This window comes from Neolamprologus brichardi, chromosome 7, assembly GCF_056152115.1.
Source record: "Neolamprologus brichardi isolate AB-2024 chromosome 7, ASM5615211v1, whole genome shotgun sequence".
NCBI lineage: Eukaryota > Metazoa > Chordata > Actinopteri > Cichliformes > Cichlidae > Neolamprologus > Neolamprologus brichardi.
The window spans coordinates 8,393,691-8,400,456 of NC_142110.1; the positions used below are offsets into that span (position 1 = coordinate 8,393,691).

Sequence of the window (6,766 nt, forward strand, 5' to 3'; positions counted from 1 at the left end):
TGTCAGACTGTCAATTATTAAATGTTTCGTGTGACATATTTCTTTAAAGGTTTAATGCAAAGTGTCGACAAGAAAAAATGTTTGCTTAATTGTTTAAGTTTAAAAATAGTCCCTTTCTGAAAGGTTTCTGGTTTGCAAAACACAACTCGCTGTTTCTGAAAATGTTCCAAGTAAAACTGTGTTTGCGAAGGTGAAGAGGGGGTATTTAAGGACAAAGGACTTGGCAAATGCTTTCGCTTTCATCCGTCTTGCGCCGGTCCAAGAATTTCACCTCTAGCGGCACAATACGAATGCCCACGGCCGTCCCTCTTAAAATAGGTTTAGGTGTTGCCGCAGTAGGCCTTAAAATACCTGCAGCTTACTGGGGCTTTTCAAAGCTTAACAGGGACTTCACAGGTGGAATCTGCTGTGATAAACAAGTTAAAAACAGAGAACACAAATCTCAAGAAACGTTTACAAAATCTTGAGTATCAAGCAAAGACAACAGGAAGTCTGACACTACAAATATTTTGGCTGGAAGAAGAAGTCAAAAAGCAGAATTTCAAACTTGTTCATAAACAAGATCTCATAGATGAACTTTATGAACATCTAAAAATGAAAAGAGAGATCACTGAAAATCTTAAGGATGAGCTGAGAAGGGAGGAGGAAGAAAAAGTATTAGCTGCTGTTCACAAGATCACTGGTGAACCTCTGCAGCTGGAGAATCTTGCTCCTGAACCTGAGGAGCTCGTTTCTCCTGTTTCAGAACCATCTCCTGATGTGGTTCTGACTAGTGGTTAAAAGCCACGTGGTGCAAAACGCCTACTTAATGTATGTTTAGGTCTTGCCACACCGGGCCTTGTTATTTCTGCAGCTTAATGGGCCTTCTCAATGATTTTCAACTGAAGTGAATTTCCCAGTTGTTTTCTGTGGAACTGAGCTTATGATCTACTTGAGGCCTACTAAAATTTTGGACTTGAACCAGTTATCCTTTACAAAACGGTAATATTGTTTTCCAACCATGGCCCACCAACCATACCAGTTTGTGATAACTATACTGTGATCTCCTTTACGTTAAATTATGCCCCCCCCCCCAGACTGAGTGTATCTCGTTTAGTTTCTGTTCTTTGATTTAGTAGTATTTTTTGTTCTGTTTCTTGCCTCCCATGTGTCAATGTTGTTTGCGTAGTCTGTCGTGTCTCTCATGCCGGTGCAGCATCAGGGAGTACGTCCACGTCGCTCCAGAGGCAGTCAAGCATGTCCATGTTGTCCACGTCACCACCACCACTGCCCACATCATCCACGTCGTCCACATCTCTGTCAGGGCGGGCAAGTGAGCACCTCCACATCGCCTCGACCTAACCACTCTTTGACTGCCTCCTGCCTAGCTGGATTATGGTCAGAGAATGACGAGGTCACCGCTTCATGATTTCAGCCTCATATGAACAATTTGGCTATGATGATGTAAATAATGTGTCTCCTGAAGGTTTTCATAGTTCTGTTTTCAGTCTAGAGAAAAGTCTAAATAAGTCTGGGGTGGCTGAGACAGCCAGCCCAGTTTGTTTTCTGCCGTTTCTGTTCTTGTGGAGTTCACTGCGTGCTCTAGGGACAACAAAAACAAAAAACAAGAGAACATTTTGAATTTACTTCATTAAACAGTGGTTGCACACAGACGTTTTTATTTGGCAGCAAATTAAACTTATGTTAAATTAACACAAGGTATTCATATTAAAGTAAACGGCTGTGAAATTGGACGGTCTAGCCTTCAGATTTGTGTCACCACTGTCTGCTCCTTGCTATCTAAAATATAGTAGGACACTGGTGTAAATTCTCGACCATGCCACACTTCTGTTTAATCAGTTTTCTGTTTGACGTTTATTCAGCTGTGTGAAAGCCAAGGAGGAACCCACCCGAGGGATTAATAAAGTTTTATTTTTATCTAATCTAATAACTAATAATAAATAATTATTATTTTATTCAATTAATTTATTATTTATTAAATTATTAAAATAATCTCAGCCAAACCGATTTACTCCGGAACAAATAAAACACTGAAAAAAATAATTTTTAGATGATCTAAGTGACGTATATATTACGTTTAACCAGTGTTGGTAAGTTACTTTAAATGAGTAACTTAGTTTTATTACTTCTATCAAAAGTAACTCAGTTACTTCAAGTTACTCGTTACTTTCAACGCAACTAGTTACTAGGGAAAGTAACTTTGGTTGTACTCAGAATTCTCTTGTTAATGTGTTGCTTCCGTAACTGGATACCCAGCAAGATTGTCAGTCTTCTAGCGTTCTTACTTGCCACAAGTGCACTGTGCCACCTACAAATAGAAAGGAAAAAATAATGTGCATATTTCTACAAGAGAAATCCCACAACTGGACCACAGTCGACTGCTGCCGTGATTCTAGCCTACGTCACAACGTCATGTGCGCTTTTTACATTTTAACAGCGCCCCCCTCTTCCTGTTAATGCCCTACCTGGCCCCCTGGCAAAACTTTGCTAGACCTGCCCCTGCACAGTTACCAGCTGTCAGCTACGTAAAAAAAGGATCCTGGTGTTATTTGTCTCTCAGAAACAGTTCATAACTTTCCTTCAACTCATTCATGTCACCTAAAAGGTAAACCTGTTTCTCCATCACCTGTTCAGCTCTGATGATTTAGTAAGGACGTCTCCTGGCTTCATCTTCATGTTTCCCTCTCACCACATATCCAAACCGATATAGTGACCAGCAGCTTTTACAGCTGTGGCTCCAGCAAACATCAGCTGATACTAGAAAGTAATATTAAATAAATTCTAACAACAGCTGATCAAGCTTAAACGTGCTGCTTTTGTTTAACGCGACCTCCGCTGCTTTCTTCTTTCTGGCGCAAAGTGGCCGATACACAAACAAGAGAGACGGCACTTGGACAAGCCGATCAGCTGATCATTGATCAGTTTCATGAGTGAAGTAGAAACAGAAGAGACGATTCCGTTTTTTAGGGGACGGTTGGCAACTCTAATAATTAACCTTATACATCATAGCACCCACCCAGCTGTACAGAAACTCCATCATGCTAGCTAGTACCCAGTACGAAAAAGTCAGCATAACGAAAAATAACATCCAACTAAACTTGGTTTATATCTGACCCAGATAGACTGCAGGTCATAACTTCTTACCTGAAGTTCAGTTCACCTGACACTCGGACAGGTGGCCGCCTGCTTCTCCTGCCTCCCCTTTCCCTCATCCACCTCCTCGCCTCCACCACTTGCTAATGTTACTGAATCTGTGGAAGCTCCGCGATAGCCACCGCAAGAAGTAACAAATAACAACCCTATTTAAATCCCAGTAACGATTAACGCGTTCCTGATTTTGGCATAATAACCTAGTTACAGTAACGCATTACTTAATAACGCGTTAGTCCCAACATTGCGTTTAACCTGAATAGCGAAAGACCGTTCTCGGCGGCTCTAGTGACCCTCGAGCACCCGGCTAGCTATCGAGCTGGTGGGTAACAGACGTCTTTGAAAACGTCGGATCACTTTTGCAAATACAGTGGCTTGCAAAAGTATTCGGCCCCCTTGAACTTTTCCACATTTTGTCACATTAAAGCCACAAACATGAATCAATTTTATTGGAATTCCACTTGAAAGACCAATACAAAGTGGTGCACACGTGAGAAGTGGAACAAAAATCATACATGATTCCAAACATTTTTTTTTACAAATAAATAACTGCAAAGTGGGGTGTGCGTAATTATTCAGCCCCCTGAGTCAATACTTTGTAGAACCACCTTTTGCTGCAATTACAGCTGCCAGTCTTTTAGGGTATGTCTCTACCAGCTTTGCACATCTAGAGACTGAAATCTTTGCCCATTCTTCTGTGCAAAACAGCTCCAGCTCAGTCAGATCAGCTGGACAGCGTTTGTGAACAGCAGTTTTCAGATCTTGCCATAGATTCTTGATTGGATTTAGATCTGGACTTTGACTGGGCCATTCTAACACATGGATATGTTTTGTTTTAAACCATTACATTGTTGCACTGGCTTTATGTTTAGGGTCATTGTCCTGCTGGAAGGTGAACCTCTACCCCAGTCTCAAGTCTTTTGCAGACTCCAAGAGGTTTTCTTCCAAGATTGCCCTGTATTTGGCTCCATCCATCTTCCCATCAGCTCTGACCAGCTTCCCTGTCCCTTATGAAAGAAGCACCCCCAGAGCATGATGCTGCCACCACCATATTTGACAGTGGGGATGGTGTGTTCAGAGTGATGTATGAAAATTGTAGTTTTCCATGTTTTTGTTTTGTAAAACCAAATTACATTATTTACCAATTTTTTTTGCCAAACAAGCAATTCCATGTAATATTCTTAGTTTCCAATAGGGGCCTATGACGGCTTACCGCACTCCAATGGGCCAAAAGAATGACACAATTTTGATATAGGCTTGATCTTAAGGAAGTAATATTTTGCGTTTGTGAATGACATTGCCGCAAAAATATGTATTTGCGAAATAGCCTGAAATAAATTACGACGCATCAAATATCACAATGGCTGCAGTGAATTTCTGTTGATGCTGAGCCAAGACAGAAATGGACTGTTACCTCAGTGAGGAGATCGTAGATGCAGAAGAAGATCCACTGGCTTGGTGGAAAATGAATGAAGAACATTTCCCGTTAATGTCCCACATGGCACGGAAATATCTGTGTATTCCAGCCACAAGCACACCACCAGAATGGATCTTCAGCACCGATGGTAATATTGTTAATCACCTGAGCACGCAGATGAAACCTGACAAGGTATACAATACATAGGAATATAGGATTAAACAAGTTAGGGCTGTGCGATATGACCAAAATCTCATATCCTGATATAAGACATCTATCGTCCCAATAACGATATAAATCACAAAAACTTTACATTTTCTGTGAATCTGTTTTGAAGTGTTACCAGCTGGGCGTCGTGTACCTGGAGTCTAATGTTTTAACCGATGCATGAAACTATACATTATTAGACATAAGTTGTAACAGCCGCCGTTTTCTATGTGCTGCGGGGAAAAGCCTGTTCTAACATTTGAGTCTAAGGTTTACTTTTTAGCACCTGACGACTCTTTTTTGCTTCTCATCCACAAACACTCTGCATACTCTTTCATGTGATTCAGTTTATTTTGAAAAGTCTCAACAGGATCTTGGGCTTTATTCTGAAAGGTTTATGTGGAAAAAAAAAAACAAGCAGTCACGCAAGGGTTTTACCGTCGTTGTTGCTAACAAAAACGCATAAAAACAACGCATAAAAACAGGCTCTTGTCCGTCCATAGTGTGGTTATATTAAATATTAGAGAAAGAGAGAACTTTAAGAAATTAATATAGCCACTACAGTGACCATCAAAACGGTGAAAAAAAAATATTGGCACAAACTGTTTATTTTATGATACCATAAAACAAACAATAGCGTATAATGAAATGATAGATGTCTTTATATTGTCATCTGATATATACGTTATATCGAACAGCCCTAAAACAAGTGTTACAAGATAATAATAAAATGCAAAGATTAGTGACAACGCTTGGAACCATAAGGCAACAGATTTAAAAAACTGTGGGAAATAAACCAAGCTCTGCCTGTGACTCACTCACTTTGCTTCTCTTCCTCCTTCCATCGCTTCGTCTCATCTATCACTCTCCACTTCCTGTTGATCTGAGAAAAAGGCACAATTTACTATTACATTAACCTATTATTTAATTATCCACACTTAACAACTCTTGCACCTAATCCATGAAAAAGTAATGATAAAAAATGTTACAGAACCAAAACATTGCAAATGTGTTTGCTATTATTATTTTTACACTTGAATACCTCTGCAGTTTGTCGGGTGAAAAGGGGTGTTTTATTTCATTTTTAGCAGAATCATCATCATTATATCAGAATCATTTAATAAGCATTGCATTAAACATTGATTGAAGCTATTGACATTACATTTAACCTTTGAATTACAGTGATTGTTATAACCTGGTGTTAATCTTTTATTTACAGGTGTCAGAATAATTATATGATCTCTCTTTGCAGGTGTAAACATGATCACCTTACACATATGGCAGTTTGTTGCTTATTATAGAGTTGTGCCCGAGTTAATAAAGGTCAAAAACTTCAGTCAGCGCTATGACTGGCTGATCCATGGTGTGAGATGACTTTGGGCCCAGGAGGTTGCACGCGCTTACATAACACTGATATTATGTGATTCTTTGTGATTTTTTATTCAGTTATATCTTTTTATTAAGTTTTTAAGTAATGGTAGTTCATTAAACCAACATGCATTTAATATTGTATCCCTGACTCAGCGAATTATATACACGTCAACTTGATAATTTGGAAAACCTTGCAGCTGTAATGTTGTGTCTCCGTAGGGGACAGTCCGCTCCAAGGAGAGGCACTGGAGCCAGTGTCTGTCCTCGAGACGAAGAGAATGTTTTTCTTGATGTGTCTAAAGTTGTCAATATTGACTGTATTGTACTATCTGTACGCATGAGGGGGCGTTCTAATACCCTGATTTTCATAAAACAATGAGTGTGTGGAGTTTGTATTGAGATCTAATGCTGTCTGATGTATGGTGTCCATCTCCCACGCGTGTGTTCATTAAATCATCGTTTGACTTGACCCGGCCGGACCAGTGTGGTTATTTTGGGTTTTCCTCCTGTATCCCTCCTCAATATTTGAATCCGTAACAAGTTCAACAACTGGTACATGTGTTATTGTTGCCTGTGGTCTGGTGATGGATCCACTGCCTTTAGCAGCCTCACATAGCTCCT

The 6,766-nt window shown here is 39.9% G+C and overlaps 1 long non-coding RNA gene across 1 annotated transcript; it reads right to left on the minus strand.

Moving 5' to 3' along the window:
* Window positions 1-1,414: 1,414 nt before the first annotated feature.
* Window positions 1,415-5,659, minus strand: LOC148101931 (uncharacterized). Its single transcript, XR_015719227.1, has 3 exons — window positions 5,597-5,659; window positions 4,565-4,751; window positions 1,415-1,581 (listed from the first exon to the last, which is right to left on the minus strand). It is a non-coding gene; the product is annotated as an uncharacterized LOC148101931 (long non-coding RNA).
* Window positions 5,660-6,766: the final 1,107 nt, after the last annotated feature.